This window comes from Neofelis nebulosa, chromosome 11 (assembly GCF_028018385.1).
Source record: "Neofelis nebulosa isolate mNeoNeb1 chromosome 11, mNeoNeb1.pri, whole genome shotgun sequence".
Lineage (NCBI taxonomy): Eukaryota > Metazoa > Chordata > Mammalia > Carnivora > Felidae > Neofelis > Neofelis nebulosa.
In genome coordinates, this window is record NC_080792.1 from 7,679,494 (window position 1) to 7,699,243 (window position 19,750).

Here is a 19,750-nt window from a genome sequence, read left to right on the forward strand (position 1 = left end):
CTGGAGAGTGTTATGCTAAGTGAAATAAGTCATGCAGAGAAAGGCAGATACCGTATGTTTTCACTCTTATGTGGATTCTAAGAAACTTAACAGAAGACCATGGGGGAGGGGAAGGAAAAAAAAAGTTAGAGAGGGAGGGAGCCAAACCATAAGAGACTCTTAAAAACTGAGAACAAACTGAGGGTTGATGGGGGGTGGGAGGGAAGGGAGGGTGGGTGATGGGTAGTGAGGAGGGCACCTGTTGGGATGAGCACTGGGTGTTGTATGGAAACCAATTTGACAATAAACTTCATATATTGAAAAAAAATAAGGTGATGTCAAGTGAGTCTTAGGGAGCAGGTGGCCTTTGTACAAACGTTGAGGAATTGCGAGAGGCGGGGGTCATTCAAGGCAGAGGGCACCATGAACACACACACCTTGAAACTGACACGGGTTTGGCACAGGATTGGCGTGCTCAACACACTGTCAAGAAGGTAGTCACTGGTGCAGAGGGCACAGGGGTTGAGTAGCTGGGGACAAGGCCATAGAATGCTGGGGGTCACATGCCCCCCCAGGGTTCTGCCACCGCTCTGCAGGAGGGGAGGAGCCAGTGAAGGGGTGTGGGGGAGAAGGGCGGCATCTGCACTGGCCTCCTCCAGCACAGGACACGGGAGCCAGTGTGCAGTGCCCGGGATGGAAGCGGAGGGGGCTCAGCTCACGTAAAGACGAAGGCATGGTACACAGGGACCGCTCTGGGCGGTGGGCAAACGGGAGGATGGGAACCTGGGAAAATTCCCTCTGACTGCTTGCATTTTCTCAGTAGAACAGTAAGCGAGGTCACCAATGAAAAGTAACACCCCTACACACACACACACACACACACACACACACACACACACACAACCAACCCAACCTCTTACACATATGCACAGATATTCTAGGAACTCCTATATACCGTAGAGAAAACATGAAGGTTAAGGTTCACTGTCAGAAACACAACATAATGAAGCCAACCCGTCCAAGAGCCCAATCAGCAGAAACAAAGAAGGCAAACAGCAGGAAAACCACTACGCGGAGGAAGGAACGATGTTCTGGGAAATCTGGCAACAGTGACAAGCATGTGGGATTATGAAGGCACACGCCTCGGCCTCCACTAATGCAAGGCTCATGTCTGTTCGTTATCGTGATACCATTCCTGAGGTCTCCGCCATGTAGCAGGATACAGAACACTGCCGTTAGCTTTACAAGATATAAAACGGTGGTCTACACTCTAATTTTTACCCAAAAAAAAAAAAAAAATGCTAAATAATCAGTGGTTCCTCTTCATAGAGTAATTTGAGGAAATACTTTTAAAAGTATTCAATTTTCAATAAAAAGTATTCAAAAATTATTCACCATGGGGGTGCCTGGGTGGCTCAGTTGGTTAAGCGTCCAATGTGATTTCAGCTCAGGTCACAATCTCATGGTTTGTGGGATCGAGCCCCACATCGGGATCTGCACTGACAGGACACAGCCTACTTGGGGTTCTCTGTCTCCCTCTTTCCTTCTGCCCCTCTCCAGCACATGTACACTCTCTCTTTATCTCTCTCAAAATAAATAAATAAGAAGGTAAAATCAAAAATAAATCATTCACCCTGGTCTGTTGCTTCAGTCTCCACCCCTGTGCACGTACCCACAACAGCAGCCCACAAATCCACGTGGACACACATGCAAGCACATTCATCCGGTCCCCTTTGTCATGCTACACTTACTTACGCTCGATTGTTTCATGAAGAGAAATTTCCAGTCCTCGTAAAACTATGAGTATGGTTTTGTTTCCTCCCTTTTTATTTTCCTTATTCCTTGCAAATAAGACAGAAAAGTAGAGCATGGCATTTCTTTCAAAGGCCCCCTGCACATGTATTCGTCACACGTACCTTAAGAAATCAACCTAAAGTTAAACCTTTTCTTGTCCGCCTACAGTTAAGACTCACTCAGTATCTCCCAAATGTTCTCAGATGTTGCCTCCCTAGCTGCCGTAGAACCAAGTGGCTCATGTGGCACTCTGCAGGAACTATACTCACAATTCCTATTTTTAGCATCTTTAAATGGAGTAAGCATGTTTGTATTACCAAGGGTCTCCAAATATAATTACATGTCATCATTGATATTGTGAACCGTATACAGTTTCACTGTATGATCTAATACAGTCTATGAATGTTTGACTCAAAAAAAAAAAAAAAAAAGGATTGGGCCATCATAAGAAAAAATATAGAAAGGGTAGTTAATTCACCAAACTAGCAAAATAATCCAGATATGTTATCACAACATATTTGTGGTTTATATTTATGTCATGGAGTGATGGACTTCTGAAAAGTCACTTTATTTTTTCAGTGTTGTATTTTATTAAATTCTCCCATTTCTGTCACTGGTATGTATACATAAATCAAGTGCAAAATATCTTCCTCACAACTTCATTTACGGACCATCAAGCTTACCTTTAAAAGAGAAAACTATTAAAGGGTGTTCCGTGAGGCGCTGGGAAAAAAACAAGATTTGAAATAGATAATTAGCAAACTAGCTAAATCACAGTTATGATTTCAATTTTGCTTTGGCCATCAGGGAGACTAGAAATAATTGCCTTCCTGGCTTTGTCCACATGATTAGAAACCTCTCCAGGCTAACGTCAAATTTACTCAGCCACATTTGGGTCCGATAAAGACAGAACTTTAGCATTTTTAGGGTCAGAATCAATGAAAACATGAAAACAAAGTTGAGTCAAAGGCTAGCTTCAGTGGTTTCAATCTGTCAGCCTTTGAGAGATGACATATTTTAGAACACCAAACTCACATTTGTGGCAGCAGAGATTTTTAATTAGCTTTCCGACCTACCAGCAATAATGGAGGGAGCAGAACCTGGGTCACCACTTAGTGTGGTTTGGATCCTTTGAAAACTGACTTTTGTTCTCTTTTGAGCCAGGGCACTGACTGCCCTGCGTGGCTCCACGGGAGTTTTGCAGAGTGACAAATCAGCTATGGCACAAATAGTTTCTAATTAACAGTGACAGGATATTGACTGGGGTAACAACTGCTTGATAAAAGCCAAAGAAAAGTTTCAGGGGCATGAATTTTCCACGACATTCAGAAGTGATTATTCTCTCAAGATTTCAGGTTGGTCATTGGCTTTCCACAACAGATATTGGAAAATCCCCTTTTGAAAAAATTTTACTGTTGTAGCTCAGTTGGAAGAAATGGATGAAACACCACTAATCGATGATCGTTCTTCCCATGAATCAGCTCTTCACCTGCCCCTGAATCTCACAAAGCACGTTTTTTACAGAACACAGATGTGGCCAGCAGCTGGACAACTCTGACAACTGGGGTTTTCTCTTAAGGGTAGTATCATACTCTGAATTCTTCTGCACAGAGTTGTTCCTATTCCTTAAGATACTACTCTTTATGCAGTGTGATGCTGCTATCTCACATAAAGCTGAACAACTCGCCGGCTCCCCCAAAGAACTAGATTGCTTCAGACTCCTCAGAGCCGGCTGCCCAAAATGATGAGAGTTCAAATCACTCCACAAATCCCTAAGAACTGCCAAAGCACTTAACAGTGGGTTAAGTGATGCCAAAGCACTTAACAATGGTTCTTACAGGTACTCCCCAGTGGACACCTACCTGTCCTATAAGGGTTATGGACAGACAAGTGTTTGTCAGCCCACTATGAGCCCTAAGTAGACCCACTTACACTGACATTACGTACTGGAGATGAGGTTCCAAGTAAAGAAGCACTCGGTTCCTCAAAAAATTAAAAATAGAACTACCCTATGACCCAGAAATAGCACTACTAGAAATTGACCCAAGGGATACAGAAATGCTGATGCATAGGGGCACATGTACCCCAATGTTTATAGCAGCACTTTCAACCATAGCCAAATTATGGAAAGAGCCTAAATGTCCATCAACTGACGAATGGGTAAAGAAGAGGTGGTTTATATACACAATGGAGTACTACTTGGCAATGAGAAAGAATGAAATCATACCATTTGCAGCAATGTGGATGGAACTGGAAGGTATTATGCTGAGTGAAATAAGTCAGTCAGAGAAGGACAGATATATGTTTTCACTCATATGTGGATCTTGAGAAACTTAACAGAAGACCATGGGGGAAGAGAAGTTGAAAAAAAAAATAGCTACAGAGAGGGAAGGAGGCAAACCATAAGAGACTCTTAATACAGAGAACAAACTGAGGGTGGATGGGGGGTGAGGAGGGGAAAATGGGTGATGGGCATTGACGAGGGCACTTGTTGGAATGAGCACTGGATGTTGTATGTAAGCAACGAACCATGGGAAACTACCCCCAAAACTAAGAGCACACTGTATACACTGTATGTTAGCCAATTTGACAATAGATTATATTAAATGAATAAATGAAGGAATGAATGAATGAACGAATGAACGAATGAATAAATAAATAAATAAATAAACAAACAAACGAACACATTTAAAAGCTACTTGTGTGCAAGAAAACATGTTTCCATTTTAACCTCTCACATTTGAGCTGTTGGGCACCTGGTGGAACTCAGTGATTCTTACATGCTATACAATCAGTTTCTTCCACTAATTAATAAAGTTATAGTCTCAAAAGCAGAAAGGACCTTATATATTCAATCAGTTCAAGTACCCCCAGCATTGAATTCCCTCTACCGTATCACTGCTAAGTCACAACCAAGTCTATAGACAACTTCACAAATGGAGCTATTCTAAGGATAAGGAATAGCAAAGGAAAAGATCCTAATGTTGAAGCATGCGGGGCTTGCTTGAGGAACAACAAAGAGGCAGTGTTACTGGAGTGGAGAGTGTAAGATGTGGGAATGACTGGAGATACGCTCGAGAGGTAACCGGCAAGGGTGAATTGGTGGGTATTTAAGGAGCAGTGCGATTTTTCTGGATGAGGTGGAAGGAAAGGGTTTGGGGCAGGTAAGTAACTGATATGTTTTCACAGGATCACTCTGGCTGCTATGTTGAATGCAGCTGGAAGAGAAGGTGAGACCAGAAGCAGAAAAACCAATTAGGAGACTATTTCAATAATCCAGGCAATGTTTGTTGAAGGATTGGACCAGGGCATCAGCAGAGCAGATGATGAGGAGTAGTTCGATTCAGAAGATATTTTTAAGGTGGAGCCACAGAAGTTCCCGATGGATAGAACATGGTCCATGAAAGACAGAGAAAAGGATGAACCCAGAGGTTTTGTTCCAAATAGCGAGAAAGATGATGTTGCCATTTACTGACCCAAGGAAGACAGAAGAAAGAGCAGGCTTAGTGGGGTTACACAGGCACGCCACTTTGGACAAATGAAGTTTCAGGTGCTTATCTAAGTGGAGACACCAGAAAAGAAGTGGGATGGTCAATCTGACACTCGGGAGAGAGGTGAGGTTGGAGATTTAAGTTTGGTATTTGAGTTGCACATGGATGGTATTTAAAGCTTTGAGACTGGGGGCGCCTGGGTGGCGCAGTCGGTTAAGCGTCCGACTTCAGCCAGGTCACGATCTCGCGGCCCGTGAGTTCGAGCCCCGCGTCAGGCCCTGGGCTGATGGCTCGGAGCCTGGAGCCTGTTTCTGATTCTGTGTCTCCCTCTCTCTCTGCCCCTCCCCCGTTCATGCTCTGTCTCTCTCTGTCCCAAAAATAAATAAAAAACGTTGAAAAAAAAAATTTTAAAAAAAAAAAAAGCTTTGAGACTGATGAGATCAGACTGAGCCCTGAGTGTTCCGCCATCTAGGAATGGGGGAAGTGAGGAGAAACCACAGAGGAGCCCAAGGAAGAAAGGCCCAGAAGCCAGGAGGCAAACCAGCATCTGAAGCCAGAGGAAGACCGTGTTTCGAGGACTGGAGAGTGATCAGCCGTGCTGAATACTGCCCCAGCTCAGGAGCCTGGGCACTGGCACAGAATGGAACAATGTGGAGGTCATGGGGCCTTGACAACAGCAACAGTGATGCCCTGAGTGGATCTGGAAGGAAGAAATGGAGAGACGGTGAGTAGGTGGCTTTATACTGGATTGTCTGTGAAGGAAATCTAGCTCACTCATTATGACAACCTTGCAGACAGGCACTATTATACCCATTTGGCTGTTGAGGAAACGAGGTCCTGAAGAGTTAAGTGAGCATCTTAAGCCAATGGGGCCAAAGCTTCCGCTTTGACGCGTCAGGCTTCAGCTTCTCGGCTACCATTCAATAAAACTGCTGGTTACGTAAATATATTGGAGCAGCTCTGACACCAGTCACATCATCACAGATCCTGCTACTTCTCCACTAGTAATTCTTGCCTCCCTCATCTTGTACATGTGCTGTTCTTTACGACACACTTTTGTCCTAATCAGTTCTCATTCTGTTAGAGCCATTGTGTTACCCCTGCCTAGACGGTACATTTTTAGAATCCCGATTCAGTCATCATACACACTTGCTATTTTGCCCTATTTTAGGTTAATCCAAATATGTGAAAATGGATGCAGTTGTTTCTGTTTTTGTTTTCCCCAGGATTGCTTATATTTCATCCTCGATTATTCTTCATCAGTCCGTAAATGCCTGGAGCTTTTCCATCTGACCAGCCTAAAACACTTCCATTGTAGTTTACGTGTCATTCTCACCTAGACAATACTTTTTAAGAATTCTAGCCTTTTTCCATAGATTAGGAAATATTACTTTGCTCTGGAAAATTCACATGCAGGTGTTGCCATTCATCATTCTTCCTAATTGAAAAAAAAAGCAAGAAAAGAAAATCCACTTTTCTTTGGATTTGATGAACTATATTAAGTTGCCTTGCCTCTTAGTGGCCTCCTAAGCTGTATAACATACTTCCAGGAAACAAACCAACTGAACAGTTTTGGGTTGGTGGGAAAGTGTGCACCAAGAACAAAGATTTGTTTGTGCCAAGAACAAAGAGAAATAATAAAATATCAAGTAATATTGAGATATTTATTTTGCCTATAAGAACAGGAATCTTTGTTTTCTAAAGCTCTTCCAGATAAATGACAGTAAAATCTCCCTCAGAAGGGACTGTATGCATCCCACCCCCTAGTCTGTCCATCTAAAATGGCAGAAATATATGCATGGAGCTTCTTTGAGAGAGAGACAGAGAGACAGTCTGACATGCTCATGACTCTCCCAGCTCCCCAACAAAGTGACTCAGTTATTCAAACACTGAGGGAGAAAATGCAACTTAAGGTAGAGCCTGAGAAACTCTGGGTACTTGAAATGGAGCCATTTTGAAGAATTCACTGTGCATTGTCCTGGAGAAAGTCCTAGATCTCCATTCAAAATGGTCAAGAAATGACTGATTCTGTAATACATGTAACAGGAACAATTGGCTATCCATTTTGAAGGAAAAAAGCCTAAGATCCAGGGGCACCTGGGTGGCTCAGTCGGTTAAGCGGCCAACTTCGGCTCAGGTAATGATCTCACCATTGAGGGTTTGAGCCCCACATCGGCTCTGTGCTGACAGCTCAGAGCTTGGAGATGCTTCACATTCTGTGTCTCCCTCTCTCTCTGCCCCTCCCTGGCTTGTATTCGGTCTCTCTCTCTCTCTCTCTCTCAAAAATAAATAGACATTTAACAAAAAAAGAAATAAAAAGAAAAAGAAAAGAAATGATTGATGGAAAACTGTTAGAAGCCGTTACCTATAGAGAATGTCATCGTGTGGGCAAAAACATGACAAGAACTATCATGATCACCCATGTGCCACTTAAAATATTTAAATAACATTTTAAATAAAATTCTAACTCCTGACCTATTTTCCAAAGAGCTTTGTGGTGAGGATAAAAATGCATGTGATATTTTTCTGCAATATTGTCTCAAGTACTACAAAATTCAGTGTATTATTATTATTCCTTTAGCATGAATAAACCATACATATAAAATCCTGGAAAGATGGAAGGAAGGAAGGAAGGAAGGAAGGAAGGAAGGAAGGAAGGAAGGAAGGAAGGAAGGAAGGAAGGAAAGGGAAGTAGGAAGAAAGGAAGGGACAGAGGGAACGAGGGAGGGACACACTAAATAAAGTTGCATAAAAAGAAGGGAGTGTATCAGATCAGATGACCATCCTGATTGCTCTAATTATTGACACAGTGTTAGCATAAGGGATTCATAAGAAGAATGAATAACTCAATGTCATTATAAAGCTCCTCAGGTTTCCCTTGTATAGTATTTCCAGCCTGTGAAACAATAATGGATTACTGAACACTGCAGAAATTCTTTTTTTTTTTTTTTTTTAATTTTTTTTTTCAACGTTTTTTATTTATTTTTGGGACAGAGAGAGACAGAGCATGAATGGGGGAGGGGCAGAGAGAGAGGGAGACACAGAATCGGAAACAGGCTCCAGGCTCTGAGCCATCAGCCCAGAGCCTGACACGGGGCTCGAACTCACGGACCGCGAGATCGTGACCTGGCTGAAGTCGGACGCCCAACCGACTGCGCCACCCAGGCGCCCCGAAATTCTTTGACTGTTAGTGGTGAATTCTCCATTCCTTTTCACTACTTACAAACTCCTTTAGTAAGATTTTATTCCATGTTACATTTCATTCCTCAGTTTGTACCCAAAGAAAGGCTGCCCAATGACTTTATTTTTAGGCTACCTCTCCGATGCCTCTAAAATTCATGCAAATTTTATGAAAACTAGAGTATACATAAGTTATTCCATACATATCTTCATACATACACACACACACACACACACACACACACACACACACACACACAAATAGCTGGCCCCTGTCCTCACTGCAGTTCAGAAGAAACCAATATGCTTCAGTAATATGCTCTTGAAAATTGGTTTTATCGAAAGCATGAAATAAAGCATAAGAAATCAATACTGAAACAGATTGCATAACTCAACAGCATGGTGCCTCTTGTCATGTGTGTGGATAAATTTCAAGAATAACCAGTTATCCTATTGGAACTTCTATTAGTACTTAGACCTTAGAGTAGAGTCTTTTAACTCATTTTACATTTTAAATCTTCAATTTGGCAAGACAGAGTATTAGAGAGGCAGCTGAAGATACTGTAGTAATCATATTACAGTTTGAAATTGTCAAAAAATAGAAGTATATAATTTTACTTCTTTTAAGGCAATTATAAGAATAAGAACTGATCTTTGTGATGCAATTTTCAATTTACATGACAATTATCAGAAAAATAGAATCTCAGACAGGAAATTATCTGATAGTTACCAAAACAATGTTGTAAGTCCTAGTTTAATTAATTGATCCTTTTTCCTACCACTTACCTAATTTCCTAAAGAAGTTTTTCAACAAACCTGAAAATTACACTTTACATTTCTTTAACGACATCCTTAAAATTAAGTGGAAAAGTTAAATCAGTAAAGCAGTTTTTAAAATAATAATTTTATCATTCATTTTACTCATCTAGTATAATTGCATATTTCCTGTACTTTGATCTCTTAGAGAATGGATCATTTTCAAGGTTTTCATAAGCTTATAATCAATAGGATTCCAGAGGACAAACAAATCAATATGGATTTCCAGTGTTTCAGCCTGTAGAAGTCTTTTTTTACATATGAAAGATCCTGATTTATTTGGGTGGTTTAACCCCCAAACAGCAGAAAGTACCTGATCAACAATGAAAGGCTTTTCTTCCCCCTTGTATCTATGTAACAGCCAAGAAATAACCAAAATAAGAAGTCTTCCCTAAGTGGGGCGGTTGACTCGGTTAAGCATCCGACTCCGTTTTAGCTCAGGTCATGATCTCAGGGTTGGCGAGTCTGAGCCCTTCATTGGGCTCTGCACTGACAGTGTGGAGCCTGCTTGGGATTCTTTCTCTCCCTCCCTCTTCCCCTCTCCTGCTCACATGTGCTCACACATGCTCTTTCTCTTTCTCTCTCTCTCTCAAAATAAATAAATAAATTTAAAACGAGAATCTTCCCCAAGAAAAGAAATTTACAACTGGTATTTGCATTCTGGAATTGCCCTTGGAGAACCAGGGTTCTACTTGCTTAAAGACAGAAAGTGAAGCATTGCTAATCCTCCTACTGCCGTAAACACTCTGGTATCTTACTCAACTGCTATAAAATGAGTAAGTAGTGTTTAAAAGATTATCCAAATATGTACAGATATCCAAGGAGTCAGGAATAATTGAAATATTGAAACAGATTGTGATCCACCTTCAAGAAAATCAAGACTATAAAAAACAGATGCATATCAAAAGAGCCAAGGATCTGGGTGTTTGACAGAGGGTAAAAGAACAAAGACTGTTTTCCTGCTAATTCCCTAAGGATTGCATGGGGTAGGGGGTAGAAAGCATCAGTCTAAAACTTTGAATATGCTTAATACATTTTTGGTTTTATTTCAACCATTCTCTGTGTTTCCATTTGGGGACAAGAACTAGCTGTATTCTAGGAAAGACTGAATCTGGGAAATCTATCAGATGTAAAAGAACATCACGGTTGGCCTTGCCACTCAGCGTTTCTTCGTCTTTCATCTGCCATTTGTCATTATTACCCTTATAAAACAAGAGATCACCTCTCAGACAGCTTAAAGTAGGAGAATCTAGGTTACTCCTAAACCAAATCAGAATATTAGAACAGAAATCAAGGGCAATTCAAGCAGGTGAGGAGTCTCATGGTCCGCCATGGGGCAGGTGCAGTGAGGAACTGACTGGGGACACCCTGAAGATACAGGGCCCAGAAAGGCAAGGGATATGGTCCTGTTTATATGCGGACTCCAATCAGTGAGGATGAAGATTAGTAGGGGAGCTTGACCAAGATCTTTGATTCGCCTTCACTAGGCCCTCAAATTCAAGCAAACTCAAAGGGAAAACTCAAAGAAACTGTCAAGTCAAGAAGAAAAAAAAAAATCTTCATGCCCTAAGCTCATTGTGGTCCGGATTGCGTGGGGACTTTTAAACTTTACAAAATGGCATTCTGTGTTTATTCTAGATAGACTAGTGGAACACAAAACCTTTCTGTCACCTCTCAGATTTCTCAGAGAGACCGGGGCCAGAAATCAATTCATGAAAGGAATATTTTTTCTCCTTAGTTGTTTTGAATTTTTTTTTTTAAATAATGAATGTGACAGTCCTGGATTGCTCTACAGATGGGCCCATCCAATAGAGACATGGCTAAAAAATCTCTATCAGGAATCACTCCAGTCCTGGCCAGGATTTCTTGGTCCTATATAACTCCAGGAGGTAGCTGAGGAAAACTAAGGCAGGATGAAACTTTTTAAGATGAGCTAAAAATGAATGTGGATGAAGCCCCAGCAAGCGTATGAGAGACCACTCATGTGGCACAGAAGCCTGGCACAAACCCTCCTGTGCCACGTGTCTTATAAAAATACAGTCCATTCTCGGTATTCACAGTAACGATGTTCTATAAAGTCCCTGCAAACGCTGAATAATCATGAATATAGAACTATTATTACTCTTAGGGGAAAGACAGGGTATGTCCCGGGAGCCTCAGGGATATTTATCAAGAAACCTAGTGCCTCCCGGTAGTTTTCCAAATCCAACTCTGTCCTTGCAAGAAGGATTCACCCTACTGTCAAGTTGAGGTCTTGCTCATCTCCACTTCCTGCCACTGCAAACACCGTCAACAATAAATCTAATGTTTATTTTTGTCATAAAATGTAATTTTCAAAAGATTTTTGTCCCACACATGGAATCCTGCTCAAATTCAAAGAACAACACTACGTCGAAAGTTCACATGTGCGTCCTGTTTATAAATACCACAAACATCTAAAATTGGATAGCGATCCTATGAGTTTGAGAATGCCAAGTTAACGTCTGGCACCTGATACTCGAAAAGAGAGAAGATCTATAAAGGGGACTTGGGAGGAAAGGCTTTGGAAACAAAGAAGGGAAAGGTCCCCAACCACCTGCCTTTGCAATGTGAAACTTCCCGAGTGCTAGCCTCTCTGTAGCCACACTTCTTTTACTTTATCTAGAAAATATAACTTTTAGTTAAGAAAAGAGGAATAGAATTGTTGAAAATAAGTATAATCATTGAAAATAAGTATTGAAAAATAACCTAAAAGGTAAGAACATGAATGAAAAATTCTGAAAGCTGAGTAGAAACTATGAAGAAAATCAAAGCAATACAGATGATTCCTTTAAAATAAGAAAGATAAAAATTTCACAAAATGTAAAGGAAGAGAAGAAGACTATGAAGACAAGGCAAATACATTTAAAGAAAGGAACAGAAAAGTTCTGAAATACAAAATAACTGAACATTTATAGAATAAGTTAAAAATAAGAAGTGATAAGGGGTGCCTGGGGGCTCACTCAGTTAAGCGTGTAACTCTTGGTTTCGGCTCAAGTCATGATCTCACGGTGTGCAGATGGGATGCAGCCTACCTGGGATTCTCTCTCTCCCCATCTCTCTGCCCCTCCTCCACCTGCACTCTTTCCCTCCCTCTCTAAGTACATACATACATAAAAACATTTTAAAAAATAAGAAGTAATAAATATTAAAGGAGCACATGAAACAAGTAGATAACAAAAAAACCAAAAATATATAGGAAAAAAATATTAAGTAGAAAAATATCTAAATAATAGCAGATTCAATAAAGTAAGTACAGCCAAAACAGGTGAATATACAGCAGTGTAAATAAAAAAGCATTTCAGGGCACCTGGGTGGCTCAGTCAATTAAGCATCCAGCTTTGGCTCAGGTCATGATCTCATGGTTTGTGAGTTCGAGCCCTGTGCCGGGCTCTGTGCTGACAGCTCACACCCTGGAGCCTGCTTCAGATTCTATGTCTCCCTCTCTCTCTGCCCCTCCCCTGTTCGCACTCACGCTCTCTCTCTCTTTCAAAAATAAATAAACATTAAAAAATATTTTAAAAAGCATCTCAAATGTTTTTTTTTAAGTTTCAGACTCACTGAAGTAACCATTTAATGAAATGAAATAAAGAGATTACAGCTAAAGAATGGAAGAAGGGGACACCTCGAAAAATGGGTAAATTGAATGCCTATCACAAGATTCAGAGTTCCACCTCTGTCTTGGCACAAAGTCCCTGAAGAGGTGGACCAAAGCCTTGATCTTCCTCCTTGTCCCTGTGTACAGATTGCCCGCCACACTTTCAGTGGCTGTTCTGGAACATGCCTGTGGATGAGGTGAGCATCACCCACAGGAATGCCCCAGGTCAAGCAGGAAAGGCAAACACGCAAGCTGGAGCTACACAGGACAGAGGGCTCCGCACAGAATGATCCACGGAAAGTGACAGTTATGGAGACAGCACAGTGAGCGTTTACCTGAAACCCTACTGAGGCAGGGGTGTCTGGGCGTCTGGCTGGTTCAACGTTCAGCTCCGGTCACGATCTCATGGTTCGTGAGTCCAAGCCCATGTCGGGCTCTGCATTGACAGCACGGAGCCTGCCTGGGATTCTCTCTCTCTCCCTCCCTTTCTTCCCACCTTCACTCTCTTCCTCTCTCTCAAAATAAATAAACTTAAAAAAAAACCTACTGAGGGGCTGACACTTCCATGGTAATTATTTGAACTATAAAGAGTTTTCACACACAACCTTAAATTTTTTTTTAGTTTCTTTCAAGCAACATCATATGTTATATGTATAACACATAACATAACAAGAATATAATTTGTTTTAATAACTATTATCAGGAGAATCCCAGATGGGACCAATTTCAGTTATATAAAGTTAAATCACTACTCTGTAACACCCCAAATTTGGGGAAACTTTGATTTCTTTATGTAAATACGTACAAAAACATACACACATGCCTACGCACTCATGCACCTGAAGCAGAACTATCCTGGAAAACAACATGTAAAGATTCCAGGCCATGGTGTGAATGAAACCAAGTCAGACTCGAGGAGCAAACTGTGGGTATAACAGGACAGGTAATGATTCCCTTTTGCATCCTCTCTGAACACAGAGGATTGAAATATTCCCTGGGTCCGGTCGCCTGGGTGGCTCAGTTGGTTGAGCATCTTACTCTTCGTTTCAGCCCACGTCACGATCTCAACTCCGTGTCGGGCTCTACGCTGACAGAATATGTTTTAAAAACATATTCCCAGGGTCATGAATGAAATACATACACACTCAAAATTAAGGAATAGTGCATGACACATCACTCAATCATCTATACTTAAATTTTAGATTTAATACAGTCTTCTATTCATTACGGCACACTGGCACAGCCTTAGCTGAAAAATAACTTTCTCTCTCTCTCTCAGTAACTGTGTATTCTTTGTAATGACCCAGTGTAGGAAATCCAGCTAACAGCTACAGTGATGATCTCTTTTCCACACGGCGAGAACACACGGAAGAGCAAACCGCATCGGACCAATCATAAGTGCAGGGCCCTTATCACACACTCTAAAAGGACGTGCCATTTTAATTTTCTGGCACTTTCCCAGGAACTTTCAATTTGCTCCTGCTTATTGACTTATCTCTTCAATTTTTCCTACTCCAAGGAAAGCTCTTCTCAGCCTAAAATTGTACAATGCTCATTTTGCATCGGTCCTTTTTCTTGCACGGGTGAGTACGAGAAGCTGCACGATGAGGGAGCGCACCTGAGATGCGTAGCACATACCCTACCCCGAGCACCACCCCGCCATCGACTGCACCGCTGGCACCCACCCAGCCCCAGAGCTTCACGCCCTCCGCTGGTATGTGGGAAAAATAACACAACACGTCTCGCGAAATTGCTTTGCAACGATGTAGTGACACGATACCCATTTGTTTTTTTTGTTTTTTTTTTTTTTTAAATTTTTTTTTTTTCAACGTTTTTTATTTATTTTTAGGACAGAGAGAGACAGAGCATGAACGGGGGAGGGGCAGAGAGAGGGGGAGACACAGAATCGGAAACAGGCTCCAGGCTCCGAGCCATCAGCCCAGAGCCTGACGCGGGGCTCGAACTCACGGACCTCGAGATCGTGACCTGGCTGAAGTCGGACGCTTAACCGACTGCGCCACCCAGGCGCCCCTGTTTTTATATTTTTAATAGGATTAGATGGGTAGGAGGAAATCTGTAGCAACATTTTCTTGACTGTCCTCTACAACATGGTGGCCTCACCTTCCATTTTATTGTTTTATAATCGAAAGACAAACATACGATGACAATCATGAAGAGGCAAGGACAGCTTGCCATTTTGATTTTAGTGGCCGGTACTCAGCCACTCAGCCACTAGGAAATTCCACGAGAGAGGGGAAAGGTGGGATGTGCCAGTTCCGTTTGTAAATAAGCTGGTTTCTTCATTCGTCCTTGAGGCTATATCCTTTCTTACTCAAAAATAAAATGTGGGAGTCAGGCAATGCCATTATAGCAAGCTGATAATTCTGTCTTCCTATTTTTCAAAGCTTCATTCAAGAGCCTTTCAAAAAACACCCTTGATTTTCCATTAAAATTCAATTTGTTGATTTATGTATTTCAAGATGGGACTTCAGAGATCATTTTAAGAAATCAAAAGCACTATTTTTTGAGACATCGTTCTTTGAAAAGCCTGATCCATTGGGTACATACTGGTTTTCAAGTTTGGCTGCTGTTTCCCTTTAAAAAATATAAATTCCCTAAGATAAAAAAGTACTTCTGCATGGGTTCACTTTGAAGACAGATCTTTTCAATATCATATTCTTAAAATGGCAAATTCATCTTTTAGCTGATCTAAAGAATTCAAAGGAAGTTAACATATGCTTTTTTCAAGATCATAAATGTTTCTTTTTTCACACAAGGATCAGAAGAAAATCTTGATTGCCAAAAATACTTTTAAAATTCTACTATATATGTATAGATTGTGGGAAAAGAAAAGGTCAAAGTGACGAAATTTTTGACAAGATGAAATAGATAAAAGAACACACTTCAGATTCATGGTAGTTGTGGCCACTATGTAAACGATAAGGGCCCAAATTAAATGTCACTGGACTCCTGGGTCACCGTTTACTTTAGAGAGTTTCACTTCCTTTGTAAGACTCATAAAAGAAAGCCAATGCCTCAAAAGGTTCCTTGGTCTGAATGATTCTTCAGAAGACAACGCCTCAGAGGAGGATTACATTTTCAAGAAAGATAACCAAATCTATAAAGATAAGGCAGAACCATCAGATGAATCTGCAGAAGTGGATTTCTAGGCTCTAGAAGGCATACTCTTGTTTTAAGAGTTACTGTTATTAAAAAAAGGGGGGGGGGGGCTTCCCTAAATGTGTATTTGGTCCTGCATCAAACAAAAAAAAGTCTAAAAACAATGTGTACAGCAATGGGGGGAAATCCAATCACAGACAAACTATTTTATGGCATTAAGGAATAATTGCTACTTTTTAAGTCTGATAATAGTACAGTAGCTTCATTTCTTGAAAGAACTTTCCTTGTAGAGATAGGTCCTGATGTATTTATAAAGTGCTCTAAGAGTTGCCTTGAAATAATCCTTTGATGGAGGAACGTGTTTGGGGATTTAGATGTAACTAGACAAGCCATATGCGGACAATCACTGAAGGTGGGTGATGGGACCCAGGTGTGCATCACAATATTCTCTCTCATTCCACAGATGTTTGGAACTTTTGTGAATAAATTTTATAATAAGTATTATCCCTGCTCCAACATTCTTCCCTGTGATAAATATCACATTTCGGTTGGGAATGCCTTAATTAAGTACCTTTGGTGACTCCAATCCTGTTAATTTTAGACTGGCATGATTATTAAACAAATCCTCCTTCATAAGGCAGCCTACACCATTCCCAGAAGCTCAACTGCAAAAACACATTCACATTAAAATGTAAAATTAAAAATAAGCATACCTTCCCATCATCCACCGTATGATACATTTGCAAGCACACAGCACACTGTATGGGCTTCACATATTACAACTCACAGATGATTTGGCTCCCACACGTTCGTATGTAAATACAGATTCCACGATCTGTCAAGATACAGGACCATCTTCCCATCCAAAGAAAGGAGACGAATGCCCTTCAATGTCAGCCCCCCACAGCCCACCAGCCACAAACTCCCCTCCTGAGCTCCTTTTGTCTCCCCATTCCAGCTCCCATTAGGCTGCAGCTTTCAAGGAGACCACAGTCTTATGAAGAACTTCCTGCTAGGGACATATTTTCGCTTAGGATTCTAGGTTGACACTCACTTTGGCACTTGACTCCATTCCTTTCTCCATGAACAGGGGAGAAAAAGCACAGAAACAGGACGGGAGTAGCTGCTCCTCTGTGTGGGTTCACTCTCGTGAGGATGTGGAACAGTCAGGATAGGGCTTGGTGAGTGAGGAGTCTGATGAAAACCCCTGCCCGCAGGACTCAGTGGGCTGGGAGAACGTGGGTGGAAAAGCAGTCCCCCATCATTTTTAGGCTATCATCTCTCTTCTCCCCTTTCTTGAATTCTCACCGTAATCCAGTCATCCTGCTGCTGAGTCTGTAGTTCTGGTTTCCTTCTTACCCGTTTGTTTCTTATTTAAAGGTAACTACAGGGGCGTCTGGGTGGCTCAGTCAGTTGGGCGTCCGACTTCAGCTCAGGTCACGATCTCGCGGTCCGTGAGTTCGAGCCCCGCATCGGGCTCTGGGCTGATGGCTCAGAGCCTGGAGCCTGCTTCCAATTCTGTGTCTCCCTCTCTCTTGGCCCCTCCCCCATTCATGCTCTGTCTCTCTCTGTCTCAAAAATAAATAAACGTTAAAAAAAAATTAAAAAAAAAGAATAATAAATTACATAAAAAAAAAGGTAACTATACTCCAGATTAAGGCTTGATGTTAAGCAATTAAAAATAATAAATAAAAGGTGTTGATAACAATCAGGGGCATAACTAAAATTTAATATAATCTATATAGCACCCATTGACATTGGAACGTCACGTATCCCATCAAATCTTTTCACAATGTGCAATTTTTTCCCTATTTTTCTCTGATTTATTGAAGGGTCCTCTATTTTCCACACCTGGATGCTACCATTAGGAAAAAAAATCCCTTGGGGAACCAGGGCACATTGAGATTTTACATGAAAACCAAATAAGGGGCCAGACTTAAAATGGAACTGAAAATCCAAGTATTCCATCGGCAATTTTAATAACTGTATAGTCATGCTTCCTGGTTTCAGACAGATTAATTCATTATGCGACTCTCACATTTATGAATGGGAGAAGGAAACATCATTTAGCTCATCACCTGCTCCATTTTGTGTGCAGTGTAGCCTACAGAAATCTATGTGTTATTTTCATTCCTCCCCGTGTTGCAAGCAACTGCAGGAAACAAAGTGCTGGGATTCATCATGTAATCAATATCTTGTACATTAAAGCCTCAGCATCTCTCTATGCAGCCACAGACCATTTAATCACTGTCAGTGGTTCTGTGTGATTCTAGAGTGTACAGTGTAGTCCTCAATAAATATTTTATGCTTCTCTTTAGAGGTTTATTTCTATTACCTCTAAAATACCAGGGAAGTAGCCTCTTTATTGTTCTTTCCTTTTGTAAACTCTGGCAGTAGCTGTTAGTACGGCATTTATCTCTTTCCTTGGAATGAATTTGATTTTGCGATTCTTAGCCTAACATAGAAACAGGGAAGGTTTTGTTTTGCCCTGTTACCTGTTTCCAAAGTGCTCCATAGTGGTTTTGTCCTGTGAAAATTGTTTGAATAGTGTTTGCATTCTTAAGAGCTCCTCAGAGGAGTTCCTGTAATGGTTTTGTTGTTTAAGAGTGTCTTGTCACATTCATTTTTAAAGATATGGTAATGAATATGGAAAGGACGAATCTAGTCCTTTCACAGGCGGTTTCCTAAATGCCTATCAGACTCAAGCAAATAAATAAACCCGAAATCACACAAAGTAAAAGTAAGATTAAATCTAACTTGCCCTTTGATTTCAAATAATGCAATAGTAATAGAAACAAAGAACTTTTTTTTTTCCACTAACAAAAATCTACTTCCTCAGACCAGAACTTTCTGAGTGGGTCCAGCATGTGGATATCAATCTTTGCTGCAGGTGCAAATCAACCTCTAGCTATTAATGACCGATTTGCAATTTTTATTTATAACACGAAGAAGATCCAAAATATTTGGACTTTGTTTCTTGATTTGAAAACAATGCACTTAATTATTTTACCTGACAATTATTTGAAGGTGAGAACTAAAATGACTGATCCTTGCTGTTCCTCTTTTTATGGGTCCATTTGCCCTACACTAAATAGCTGCAGAAAATACAAGGCACCTGATTCATTAAGCTGGAAACATATTGCCCCTACAGCAGGGTGGGATGGTAATTTACTACACAGCCAGGAAAGACAGACTTTACAACCCAGATTTGCAGCTTTTAACCTGGAAACTTAATAGCAAAGGCAATTCTGCTTACTTTGTTTCCCTTCAAATCAGAAAGAAAGCAATATCCACCTTGTTACAAAACAGAGCAGGCCATATTTTATATTGCCACAGTCAATTATGTGAGGCTGTGTAACCTTTCCCATCTATTATAGTCTTCAAATCTTTCTGTGCTAATGTTGCCGACACAATACAGAAGCAGCTTCAAAGCATCTTTGCAGTGCTAGAAAGGAAAGCCAGCTGCACTGCTCAGAGACTAAGCTGAGATGACCAGATTTCTAATCTATAAAACAGGGACAGCACACGTCAGGGGAACATCATCGGGGGTTTTGTGAAGGTATAGCTCCAGCTATTTCCTTTTGTCAAGTAAAGGCTTGTTTACTGAAAAAAGAGAGAAAGAGAGAGAAACCTGAAAGGTTCTGTTGTGAGAAGCTGGCAAAACAAAACAAAACAAAACAAAACCCACATTCAATTAAAGCTACAAGATTAAATATTCTCGTTGAGAACAATGCTATGCTCCAATGTACAGAGT